The following is a 14,193-nucleotide window of genomic DNA, read 5'->3' on the forward strand; positions in this document are numbered from 1 at the left end:
CCCAGGGGCCATATCAGGCCCCCCAAAGCCTCTGTCCAGCCCCGAAAGATCATTAAATTCAGAAAAGGACAGAAAGAGCATGCTGTGATTTTCCTTTGGCTTTAAATGTCTGCAGCTGTTAAATCCATCCCACAAACAATTGATATTGAAATAGTTTTAGAATGACTTAACATTTGATCTGTTTTACTGAAATTTACTGTCATATTTAGTAGAGATTTACAAAAGGGTTATGGTTGGCACAAGTGCTGCAAAATTGGCCAGATAAATGGTGAAAAGGGGTTAGAGTAGCAAAAATGGGTGATAAGTGGCAAAATGGGTGGTGGAGTGGCAACGAGGGACAATAGTTGGCAAAAAAAGTGGTGAAAATTGGTAAAGGAGGAGAAAAATGGGGCAGAAAGTATCAAATATTGGTTACAAATAAAAATAGTGTGGAAAAAAACACTGAGAAGGGCAAAATGGATAAAAGAGTAGCACAAACGGGATAAAACATGCAGGAAGAGGTTTAAATTGGTTAAAGAGGTAAAAAGTATCAAAAATGGATTAAAAATGGCAAAATTGGTTTTGAAGTTGTAAAATTGTTGAAAACGTAATGAAAATGGGTAAAAAAGTGGCAAAAATAGATGAAAAGTGTCAAAAATGGATAAAAGTGGCACAAAGGGGATAAAACATGAATGTGGCTTCAAAAGGGGTTAAAACCTTGCAGAAATTCAGTTAAATGGGTAATAAGGGTTCACAAGTATCAAAATTGTGCTAATACTGGTGCTAAATCACAATAGCAGAGTGCCCCTTCTCTGGGATTTTCTGGGGCCCAGCCAGTTCTGTTGTCAGGCCTGTTCGCTTGTGGCTGCTGCATTATAGATAAAAGGATAGATCTCACTGGTAATGCCTAAAATTGTCCTGCATTTTGAAAGAAAATTCGACTACTATAACAATAATATTTAAATCAGACCAAAATATTTATTTAAAGTTTGTTAATGTGAAAGTCTGGCCCCCAGAGTTTCTAAATCTGGCCCTTGTGTGAATGTACTTGATGACCCCTGCTATAGACATACAGTATTAAAGCAGTTGATGAGGTACATTGTCATGCAATAAATACAGATTTAAGACATGGCAGAAAATTAGATATCTTATAAATCAGTCTTTAATTTAGTACTACTGTTGGGTATTTCAGCTTCTGTGTTTCAGATCTGGATAAGTCCTGTCTATTTTGTACTCTCACTGATTAGTTTTAGTTGACTGGGGAGTGGCCTCTTGGTCTTTGTCCAAATTATTGAAATTGCTCCATTTTAAACTTTTCTTTCAGTTTTCTTTCAGTACAATGTTTTTTCCATTTAGAGTCTGTGAAATAAGATTGCTTTCTTTTGTATCATCCATGAATAACAGACCAACATGGGAATGATGTAAGAAGTGTTCACTGTTGACAGACTCTTAGGCAGTGATTTCCTGTTTAAAGAACAGACCAAGAGTCAACAAAAGCTTTAAAACTTTTTTAATAATGAAGAAAGTTGTTTTTGTTTAGGAGTGATCCCCATGAGGCTGACTTGTCGGTTCTCACTCCAGTAGAAAATTTAGTGAAGGTTCAGATAAGTCAGATCAGCAGCAGCCAATCGATAAGAGAGATCGATTTTTTGCTTCTTCTTCCTGAGAGCAAAAGTTGCAGCTTACTGACTGTGTTTGAGAAAATGGACAAGAACAACTTTGACTTCAGCCAAGAAGGCATGAAATATGAATGAGACCTGGGGTAGTCTTTTTGGTTTGGAAGGGTCCAAACTAGGGGAAATGTCCTGGAAATATTTCAAACTGAATTGCCCTTTGGGATGAATAAAGATGCATGAATCTGAATAAAAGTCTGCCACAATGAGAGCTGTTCCAATTCTCTCAAAGGTAACAAAAGGAACTTTATTGCTTTTCTATTTTCTTTTTCCTTTTTTTTTTTTTCATTTAGTGATGCAAGACAATACAAACAATAACAGAACAGAATTGTGAGAAACATTATACAAACATAAAAAAAGACAAAAAAGACAAAAAAGAAGTGCGAATACTTGAAGCCGCTTGGACAACACTTTTTCTATTTTCTCTTCAAGTAGGGGAGAGTGGGGTGAGTTGTGCCAGTGGTCTTGTGGCACAGCTTGCCCCCGGTGCGGGGTAAGTTTTGCCTTAGGGGAGAATACGTTGGGGTAAATTGTGCCAGTGATTATTGAAGCTTACTAAAGTAAAACACAACATTTTAATCTCATAAACTGTAATGCTATATAAAAGCAAGGCAAATTCAATACAAAATGACTCATTTAAGGTTTATTTAGATATCGTCATCCTATTAAACTAATGGCATAAGTCATATTTATTAGTTTTTGGGAAAACACAATAAACCTAAATACCCATTATATCAGGTGTGTCAAACTCAATCACAGCAGGGGCCGGAATCTGGATTCAGGACTAACCTGAGGGCCTAACTAGGTCACTTTTTTAACCATAAACTGTCAACCTTGTTTCACCGGTAATAAAATATTAAAAAAAAAAAAAAAAACAACAACTTAGCACTGATGATAAACGGTTTTGACATTCAAAAAGTTAAAAAGATAAGTTTAAAGGCTCACAACCTGAGAAAAGTAAATTGATTAGTGCAAAAAGGTCAAAATACGAAATTGAAATTGAAAATAATGTTTTTTAAATGCAAATATATTAGAAAGAAAGTCAAAATCATGAGTTTAAAAGGTCAAACTATGATTCCAAATTTTAAATTGTGAATCTTAAAGGTCAAACTATGGGATTATGAAGTCAAAGTTTGGAGTTGAAAATATGAGGTAGAATACAAAATAATTGGTTAAAAAGGTCAAAATATTACATAAAAATTAGAATTATGAATCTTAAAGCTCAAAATATTATATGAGAAGTCGAAATTATGAGTTGAAATGCTCGAAGTATGAAATTAAAAGTCAAAATCCCAAGTTTGAGTCCTAATTGTGAGATGCTAGAATGAAAATGTGAAATTAAAACACATTTTTTTTCCTATCCCACATTCCTAACTACTTATCTAAATATTTTTACTCCTTACTTTTTTAGATTTTGTGACTTAACAAGAATATCTTAAATCATCAAGGATATTATACTTAAAGCACTAAAACATGTGTGAAATGTTTTCAGACTTATCTGTAATTGTTGAGACACAACAATCAAAAAACCTTGATCATAGAAATTTTACTTTGAAAGGCAAAAACAGTTTTTTGAGCTAAAATGTGCTTACCTCTCATGCCAAGTGTCTCTCTTTGATGCAGGATAAGTAAAATGTATAGCTCTTCAAAAATATGTGGTCACATGACCAATTTCTTCTATGGTTTTCTTAAAACAAGGGGTGGCACTACTTCCCCGTTGGCTCAAAAATCACCCATCACCCTCTCCTGTGTAGATACAATGTACCATCTTTTAGCAAAGCAGAGGAGAAAACATTAGCCACAATTCCTTGTTGTAACTGCATTTTACATTCTGGTGGGGCCCAGTTATTAAATATCTTAATGCTTTCACTCCTTAACTGTAGTTCCTGCTGGGAGATATGAAATAGACGTGCTCTGCTCTGAGGTTGTCATAAGTACATATGCATATATTAAGTAAATACAAGTAGGGGAGGCTCCAAGGAAAAATGGTTGTGAACCACTTTTCACCATCCTAACCACATACCTGGTCAGCCAATAATTCAAACTATATGAGAGTTGCTATTCTGAGGTATTACAGTGTGTTACAGTGTGTGTGTTTAATCATCTGCATTTACATGTGTGAAATTGATTTCTACGGCCCACAGTAGCTGTGTTGAATTGGAGCAAAAAGCAAGAAAGAAAGAATTCTCTGTCATGGAGTGTATTTGTCATTTCACTACTAAGAGAGGAGCATAGAATCTACCAGTTGCTGTGTTTTTCTGTTTTGAATTTTTGGTCTCAGTGGTTGTTATTGAAAGTGCTTGAATGAATATAAATCACTGAATGCCCCAACACCTCATCAAGATTTTACGTAACTTTAGTCCTTTTTATCGGAAAACTCCATTTTCATGTCTGCTTGTATTTGCTTACATAGCAGACCTGCCACTACCAATATGGCGGCAATGTTGCCCCATGATCCAGCTTATCCAGAGTGGTGGGGGTACATTTATAACCTTTATGACCTCATGTGGAGCATCCCCAAAGTGCCTTAGAGGTCTGCACTGATAGAATAAATTGGTGTAGACATATGACATATGAGAAAACTTTCCAAATGTCTGCTTGTCCGTACGCTTTGGAGAAAAGTGGCAATGGCAGCATCAAATTTCACCTGCTGAGTTGACAGAACTAAAGCTTTTCAAGTAAGTAGCAACACAGACCCAAATGTTAAACACTTTTTTTCACTTATAACTTGACAAAGTCTGTTATCCACAGCCTGTTTTATTCTGAGGGCTTACAACAGCACCTTGTTGTGTTGGGAGAGATTGATTTTGTGACATATAAAAAATACATTTGAGCCCAATTACAGGATATTACACAGACAGCATTTCACCAAGCTGGATATCAATTTAAGAATGAAAACAAACAAGAACTGTCAGACGGAGCAAGTGAAAATAACAATGTCTGACAGACATGCAGACTTGATATTCACAATCATAGAGGAAATATGACAGAAAAATATAGAATGTCTGAATAGCTGGTTTTTTAAAAACATTTTATTTTATTCTATTCTGACCACTTATTCTCTTGTCATGGCAAACACTCAAATCTCTGCCGGTGATTTCTCTTTTAATTGTTAAGCTGACTTTGATTCAATCCTATTAAGAGAATTTCATATCCTTGTTTTAACTGTTAGCAGGATTTCATAATTGCCATGGTGTGAGAGGTGCAGTAGAGATTTTTGTACGAGTTAGGGGCAATTTCCATATTTGAAAACTTTCAAAGTAAAACACCTCATTAGGTTGGTGTGATGAACACTTCATTTCACAAAAATAAAGACAGAACATCTGTTTGTAAAAAAGGTTTGGCTGCTTTTTCCTTTATAAAAAACTACTCCAAGATATTGAAACAACATTGTCTCATTTTTGTAAAGCATGATAGTTAATATGATTTCATTATTGATTTGCCTCAGATAAAATCAAATTCATGAAATCTATATTTTACTGAATTAATCTTGCAGCTGTAGTCTCATGTCAACTTCAGTTCAACCTGACAATGGACTACTTTGTCCTCTATCACTTACTGAAAGTGCATTAGAGGGATCTTTACAGAATAAAAACATGGACCGATGAAAGCAAGCAAGAATGGGTCATGCACATGTAGCTACACTGTTTTTAAACTTTAAAATCAAAGAGGATGTTCGATGTGTAAAAGGTGTATTTATTTTGGATTGACAGCAGCAGTTTTACTCCATTAAGAGACCAAAACAACCTTTACAGTTGAAATCAAGTCAACAAAGTTGAAGGAGGGAACTTGATGATAAAATCTGCTGTGGCACATCAGCATCGGGAAAAACACTCAAGATTTCAGCCCCACTGAGACACCAAGTTCAGCTGTGTTAAATCTCTGCCTCCTAGTGGTTACAAAGGGACACAACAGCTCAGACAGGATTGAATAGGGAAAAAAAAGCAAACAGGTGAGACTGTGTTTTAGAAACCTGTCCCAAACTTGCATGATTATAAAATATCTTTAAAGCTGGATAATACAGATGTGGGGGTAAATTGTTTTAATACAACACTTCACAGGGCAAGGGTAAAGCAAATTTCTGTCCGACAGAAAATATGAGGCCTGCAGACAGTCTGTAATTCAAGGATTTGAACTGAGGTAGAGTTTCATCTAACAGGATTCTCATCAAGGACAGAAAATGTAGATTTATGATAAATGCAGACACACCGACTGAAAAAGGGACGTTTCAGAGAGCTATAGGATTTCTACAGGGCTCCACATTTTATTGATTGTACGTAGGCGGATATCTGACAAAATGTAATTAGTTTCTCAAACCAAAAGCACATGTTCAGGACCTCAGGTATCATATTCTATAGCAGCTAATTATTTTTTGTCATCAAATATTGATTATGTACTCAGTTTCCAGTCTCTACAGAAACACTGCAGGGCAGAGCGGTAGAGATGTTTTTAGGTCCACAGGATGTGAGAGGTCTGCTTCTTTGTTCAGTTTGATAAAAAGGTCATACTTTTTTCTAAATACTGCACTAATCTTCACAGACGGACTATTTGGAGGTGTAGAGACTGGTTATGCTGTGAGATATTTCTTTGTATGACTATGAAATTAAAAATTCTGGAATGCTGCATCCTAAGAAAAGCGTCTGACTTAGGAATGTACACTGAAAAAACTCCAGTCCAAACAAGTGTGGTTGCTTAATTTAAAGTGTCATTACAATAGAGTGGTGCAGTGGTGACGTAATTTTGTAGGCAAACCCGGAAGTTAGCATCGCATGGGTTCCCTCAGCGGCAAGCCTATGGGATTTTTCAATGGGTTTTTGGATCATTGCTGAAAAGGGTTAAGGTTAGTAAAAGTTTATGAAACTTGCACATTTTATTCATAAAGATAATCATCAGTTGATATTATAAGCCTCATATCTGATTCGTCAATATAACTGATGAAAGTAAAAAGCTAACATCATGCTACATTGAACTACAACATGGTCAACTGAACTTGACGTCATCACCCGTGGATAGAAGTGAATGGCAGGCTCAGTTGCCAGGCTTTGGATGATAACTTATAATCTTCCCGACAAACGCTGCAGTCCTAGTTAGCTTTCCTTTAGCAACCGCTTTTATTAAGACTTGAAAAGATACACAACTCTAAGGTGGGGCACGTGGCAGATTTATGTTGTAGGATAAAACGTTAAACTCTCGTGAGCTTGTGTTCACAGGCATTTAACAGAAAACTCAAAAATCCCATAGACTTTCAAAAGAGGGAACTGGAAGTGCAACAATGCTAACTCATTTCTGTGTTTTAGGACTCATTCCTGCACCACTCTATTGTGTTAAGCCATCTTTACCTGACTAGTCCAGTTAAACATGGTTTGTCAAAATATTAAAAGCAAAAACTTGCACTGCTGGTTATAAGTCAAAATATCTGCCAATGGGGGAAGCAAAACGGACTTGTTGATGGAGGCATTCATCATGTAAATTCTGCTTACACCCTTGGTAGATGGGCGGCAATGCAGGCCTTGGTTTTTGTTTAACATCTTAGCAAGATGTCTTTGACAAGATGTTTGCGACTTGTTAGATTTGAGTTTTTGAAGTATACTGTCCAGGACTCTTCACATTGATGCATCAATAGTGATTTCATTCAGGTACATCATTCATGCATCATGCCTCATACCTACAGATTGGTTTGGTTTGTTTCATCTTCTTGCCTTCCTCTTAGAAGGAAAAACAGATTTCTCAGGATGTGTGTTATTCTTCTAAAGCATTTCACCATCCATTCAGCTTGCATGGTTGATTGCTGTTGGATAGGATGGCCCTCCAGGTACCCTTTCTTCAAAGTTAGCAACCAGATTGTTTGTATGTCATATGAGTGTGACAACAACATTCAAGATGAAGAGAGTCCCCTCTTATGAGTTTCTCTGCAGAGAGCCTAGAGAGCAGAGCCCTGATTCTTATTTATTGTTGACACTAAATCAAAAATTAATTTTTCTCTCTGACATATGTCTCATAGCATATTATTTTCCTCATGTAACTTTACCTTTCTTCATCTCTACAAGTGGATATTGGACATTCAAAATAAAGGTGCTCTTAAGTCTGCAGCCTTTCACACATGACTGCCATGATAGCTTATTCAGTGTGAAATGACATTCTGAGTTCTGACAGGTGGCTCTTTGTCATCATTATTCCAGCGTAACACGCTCAGAGTCCTTCTCCCTGTGCTGCTGTTTGAAACAACAGGTGGAATGAATAGAAGGACACACATGTACAGCACTGTTTGAATAATACTGTGTTAATTAGGATGACGTTGTAGTCAGTGGAATAATCAGCCTATAAGTCATTAAGTGCATTATCAGATTTATTTCGCAAATCCAAACATAAATAACACAAAGGCTTATCCACACATATAGCATGAAGCCACTGAAAATGAAACAAAACGAGGTATTGACTGTTTGTCACTGAGGCAAACAACATCATTCATCCTCAGCATGATGGCACAAAGCACAGAGGAATCAATCAGGGGGAGGAGAGGAGGGGAATACTTAAAGAGAGGGTAGAGGCCAGCAAATGACTGCTGGGCACCAGTCAACTGATTGAGAGATAAAATCAGCATAAAGAGCTTTTGTTTAACTCGTAATTCTCTAACTTCTTTTTAAAGCTTCTGAACATCCATTTACTTCTGCTTTAAGTCAACAGTTGTTTTGATTTATAGTGTCCTTCCAGAGCTCAGTTGATCTTGGATATTATTTTTGCCAAATAGACAAGAAAAGTTCAAAAGGATATAAAAACTCAATATCATAATTAAAGAAAACAAGCAACACCAAGTTAAGAAAATAATCATGAGTTTGTTCAAATTTTTAATAAGATGTACAGCTTTCTTTTCTATTGATTTTTAGGTTTCCTAAAGAGCCAAACGGTGCAGACTTTGGAGGATGCTCAAAGCAGAAAAGGGCACGGTTGATCAAAAATTCATTTATTTTATCAAAAAGCAAAAGGATTTGGCATTTCATCCCAAACTGCTCCAGGGTCAAGTCTCACCTTATGAAAAAAACAACTTGGTTTTAGATTCATATCCTCTTGTAGATAATTCATATTAAAAAAAAGATCATATTTAACTGTATAACCCCCTCAAGTATCAAAAGAAGCTACTTAATACTCAGTACTTAAAGTACATTTTAAATTTCTTACTTTTAACTTTTACATGAGTAGATTTATAGACTTTTATTTCTACTTAAGTATATTTCATCCAAAGTAACTTTACTTTTACTTGAGTACAACCATCTAGTAATTTTTCCATCTCTGCTGTTGCCTGTCATGTCTCCATGAATATCTACCTTGTGACAAACTGATCTTACACCCTGTCAAATGTGCCTCAAGGTTGCTGTCTCTGAGCACAAAGGACATGCTGGGTCCCCGTCAACCCAGCATTTTCGGTGAGGGGGGTGGTGGTAGGACATAATAGGTAGACCCTAACAGGTATTTGACCCACCTATCTTCTATACTATGAATAATATATTGGTTTATGAGTTTAAAAAAATCATCACATGTTTTTATTTATATTTACACAGCACCCCAGCTTTTTTGAACTGGGATTGTAATAATACATTATCAATACATTTTTTGATAGCAGTTAATCACTTATTCTGTTAATGATTACCTCTTTATAGGGAACTCGTTGAAATACTTGGAAATTCAAAATTAAAAAATAAATGATTGGTGAACAAACCAGTATGTTCGTACTTTGTCACTGAACATATTTTTCATTATTATTATGGTGAAAATGAAGGTCAGAAACATGACTATATATATTTCCTTGCACATGTATTGTAGAAATAAATTTCCATGAAGTGTATGCATATAAAGATGTAGAGGAAAATAAACATTTAATATTTAAGATTATTGTCTTACACATCTAAAAGTTATTTAAACACAAAATATTCATTTTACAAAACGACTGATTTTTGTCTTTAGACTCTACCTCTTTCAGGGGCAAATCACAAAAGGCTTCAGAATACTGTATAAGTCATTGGTTCCCAACCTGGAGACCTAGACCCCCCGGGGGGGGACCAAAGGTCTAAGGGGTGGTGTGGGGCTTTGTCTGCTCTGAGGCTGCAAAAATTAGATTTGCAATATTGACAAAAACCATGATAAAGCAGTTATTTAGTAGTTTATACATTGGTCTTTTGATAAGAAAAACATGCATAGGCCTTTTTTTAGGGTTTTATCAGTGAAATAATCAAAATCTATGTTGATTTTTGGCTGCAGTTTGTCACTTTTTTTTCCTCTTGGGTCCTGGGGGGGACGCTGCTTTATGTAGGAGGGGCTCCAAGGAAAAATGGTTGGGAAACACAGGTAAAAATGAAGGTGGTACCACCAGTACTCACCAGTGAGTAAGTCAATATTTAGTAATACACAGTTAACTGATCCAAAATAAAGATTAATTTTTACACATTCTGTTCTCATGGCTGGTTCGTTGAGTGTTATATCTGTCCAGAAGAACATCTAAAGTCCATCTAAATTTTCCTCTCATGGCAGCAGGGGCCTCCAACTCTTCAGTAAGATCACTCTGATGATCCATCTGAAAGATATTATGACCTATGTGAGGAAATAAAACGTCATGTCTATTAAAATGCATTCCTTCCCTTCTTCAGTCACAGCTGATTCCCAGAGGGGCCTGAACTTTAGGGTCGGCCTGCAGCAGCTATGCAGACAATTCCATGTTTCTCAAAATCAGTCTCTTTAATCGAGAAAGTTGTCAGCCCTGCGTCACCACCAACCCAGCTGCCATGCACCCTTGGGTATAAACAAACAAACAAACAATTAAATAAATAAATAAAAACAAGGGAACACCTTGAGGACATCAATCTTCATTAGGACAGAACTGGTAGTACTGCAGAGTTTATTGGAGTAGAAAGCCTGGCTAACGGTTCAATCTTTAATGCTCCACTGGCTCATCATGCTCTGACTATGCCAAACACAAGCACGCATGCAAATGTTATTTTTATAACATCTCAAGGCATGTCTGGTCCCGGTTGAGGATAAAGCTTGGCTCCTAAATGCTTGGGCATTATTTTAATGTAGAGTACAAGCAGTACCCATTATTCAAACATGTTACCATAATATAGATGTGAAATGAATGGAATTTAGAATATACTGCATCGAAATAACGTTTTCATCTGTTTAACCACAAGGATGTGGGGGAATTTTTTAAGACATTATTGAGATGTACTGCATTTCCAGGTTAGAGCCTGCATTGCTGATAAAGAATAATCAACTGATCAGTCAATCAGTATTTATTTGTATACTGCCAATTCATGACTGAAGTCCTCGGATCAAAAACGTAGTAAAAACCTCATGGCTCTGGAGTTAATTATTCTAAAAACCATTTGCTTCAGCACCTCTGGCACTTCTGCAGCCAACCCAAGTGTTCACTCAAAGAACAGCAGTCTTTTCACTTCAACATTGGCTTTATTTTTCCACAGTGGAGTTTGCTGCCTGTTTCAAGCTAAGAGGCTTGTTCCTGAGTGTCAGTGTCATTTGAGGAGAAAGAGGCAGCAGCTACTGGCTAGGTTTAGTTGTTCTGCAAGCCTGTGAACATGGGGGCAGGTGAAGAGTAGAACGGATGCAGCTATAACAGCAGTTTTATCAGGACTGGACAACATTTCTTTATGTAAAAAGTGCATTAAAGCCCACTGAAAGCTTTTCTTGATGAGAAAAAGTGATTGTGCTCTTCTCTTGAATGGCTTTAGCAAGAGTATCACTGACTCCAGTGATAGTGTACAACCATACAGACTACCTATCCAGCTTGTAGTACTATGTAGTTTACTCCTTGTTTTGTTGCTCTGATTTGCTTGTGATGAATGTGGCAGAAAAACCAATCACCCTCTGTTTTTTCTTTTTTGTTTAAAAGGTTTCTGAACACCCTCTATGGGAGGTTTTCAAAGTGTGAAATACGAGGTATGGCTACAAAAAAAACTGACTAATGCTGTAATATAATTTCACTGAACATAAACATTTGTCATTCTTTCTCCTTCACTATCCTCCCCTTCTGCATCAACACACCACTGCATTCAGGTCTTCTTCTGATCAGAGCAGTGCAGTAGGTCTTTGGACAGTTATCTCAGAACCTCTGACACAGACTCAAAACTCAAATCAGACTCAAAGCCTGTATATAAACCTGTATTTAAATGCACATGTGCATTTCAGGACTGTATCCAGTGCGAATGCAGAAGTGCCTTTTTTCAGTGCATTCCTCCCTCATCCAGGTCTGCCCACAGAATTGTCTGGGCCTCTGAAAACCAGTGAATGAGCCAATGAGCATTGGTGCTAACATCCTAGCTATAGCAGTTACCTCATTTTGGAGCTGAAAATTGTGTCAAGCTGTTATTCGGTTCTGATGTTCAAATTACTTATCCTGTCACTTTTTAGCCCCTTTTTACCTCCGCCAAGGAGGTTATGTGATCGGATGGGTTTGTTAGTTTGTTCATTTGTTTGTTTGTTAGTTTGTTAGCAACATAACTCAAAAAGTCATGGACGGATTTTCATGAAATTGTCAGGAAATGTCAGAAATGGCATAAGGAAGAACTGATTAGGATTTTGGGAGTGATCCGGATCACCGTCTGGATTCAGGAATTTTTTAAGGATTCTGTACTATTGTACAGTTGTCCGGTGAGACCATGGTTGAGACTGTCAGTGCATCTGTTGGCACCAGCAGGCACTACTTCCACCATGACAGTCCACCTGTAGTGAAACCAATGCTTTGCCATGTTTCCACCCCACGTGGAAGGGAGTTATCGGCGAACGCAGTGGTGGGGGGCACATGGGGACAGGTCCAGGAATTTCTTTAAAGGATTCTTCCACATTGGGTGGTAGGGCTAATGGCAGAGGTCTGCACTCTCCCAGTGCTTTTCTAGTTATCACTGTGTCCCCCTTTATTCCATATTAGGCCAATTTTTGCCTCTTTTACCCACTTTTTTGCTGCTTTTTTTATACCGTTTCTTTAATGCAGTTTTGCCATTTTTTCCAGTGTTGCCACTTTTGACCCATTTTTGCCACTCTTACCCATTTCTGACTTATTTAACCATTCTCCAGCCATTTTTGGACTTTTTTTTGCCATTTCTAACCCATTTTTCCCACTTTATCCAATTTTTTTGCTTCAATTTCCAATTTTTGCCACTCTCTCCTTTTTGAACTTAATACCTACTTTTGCTGTGCTTTAGCACCTACTCACTACTTGTCTTTAGTCACCAATTTTTGCCACTTTTTTTTCCCATTTTTGCCACTTTTTGCCCACTTTTGACACATTTGCTACTTTTTAACTGCTTTTCATCATTTCCACACATTTTTACCCTTTTTTTTAACCCTTTTTACCATTTGTATTTTAATTTTCTTCTTTGTAACCATTTTTGCCACTTTCTACAAATTTTTGCCAGTCTGTTTTCACTTTTGTCCTTTTTCTGCCAATTTTTGCCACTTTGTAACCCATTTTTGCCAATGTTCACATCTGCCCTTCTTTTTGAACTTAATAAACTATCTTTGCCTCAAAGTTATTCAGTTCCTTCTTCTTTCTTCTCTGGCATCCTGATGATTGTGCACAACATGGCTTGGCTTTAAAGTCTGACTACACTTTCCAAGTAGCTAAGTCAATGTGCCCATTCAAATTTAAACATTACCAAAACAGGTCATTTTGATTTAAGAAAAGAGCTTTACATTTTGAAAAGGGTTTTTTACTACAGCATAAACCAATGAAATTGATTTTGTGTTTCTCTGATAAGAATGGTTATTATTCAGGTTAAACATCAGATATGGTTATCACAGATTAACTTCACAATGGACTGATTTTCCCCACCTCCATGGGCCCCCTATTTGGCTTTGGCTCCAGAGAGCTCAAGCTCTCCTTTTTATCCTCCCTTATGGGTGGCTATACCCTCATTGTGAGAAATTGATGAAAGAAAACCAAAGATCTGTTTTCTGTTTAATAAACACCTTATTAGTTGCTGTTATTATTGAACAGAGTCCTCATTTCAAAGTAAACAGTGGAGATGAGTGGAACTGGTCTGTACTAATCATGGTTGAAAGTGCCCTCATGGTGGACTCTTAAATGCTTTGCATTTAATCTCAAATAATCATGGCATCACGCAAGGTGGAAATTTCTTTATTGTTTTACTTTATTCAACAATCGTATGAGTATACCTCACAGGGCTCTGTGATGGATTATTTTGCAGACCACTAGAATGCAAATAAAATAAAAATCTTACCTAAAAACTCATATTCATGAGGAAATTCAAAGAAAGATCAACCAAAGCATTATCACTGATTATATGTTAAATAATTTAGGCTACATGTCTAAGACATTATATGACGGCAGTTTCACTCCATATGTATGTGAATTAGTATTAAAGATTTTGAATTTTTAGAACATGGGGTTTCTTGGAAGTTTGTGGGGTCTGAGGGGAATCAGCTGTGCAGCTCATCAGCAGTAACTGATGTTGCTCAGATTGATGCTGTAAAGTAAAGGATTTCTCATTTGGTTAATCCTCCTTCTTTTTTCTTC

This window comes from Cheilinus undulatus, linkage group 9, assembly GCF_018320785.1.
Source record: "Cheilinus undulatus linkage group 9, ASM1832078v1, whole genome shotgun sequence".
Lineage (NCBI taxonomy): Eukaryota > Metazoa > Chordata > Actinopteri > Labriformes > Labridae > Cheilinus > Cheilinus undulatus.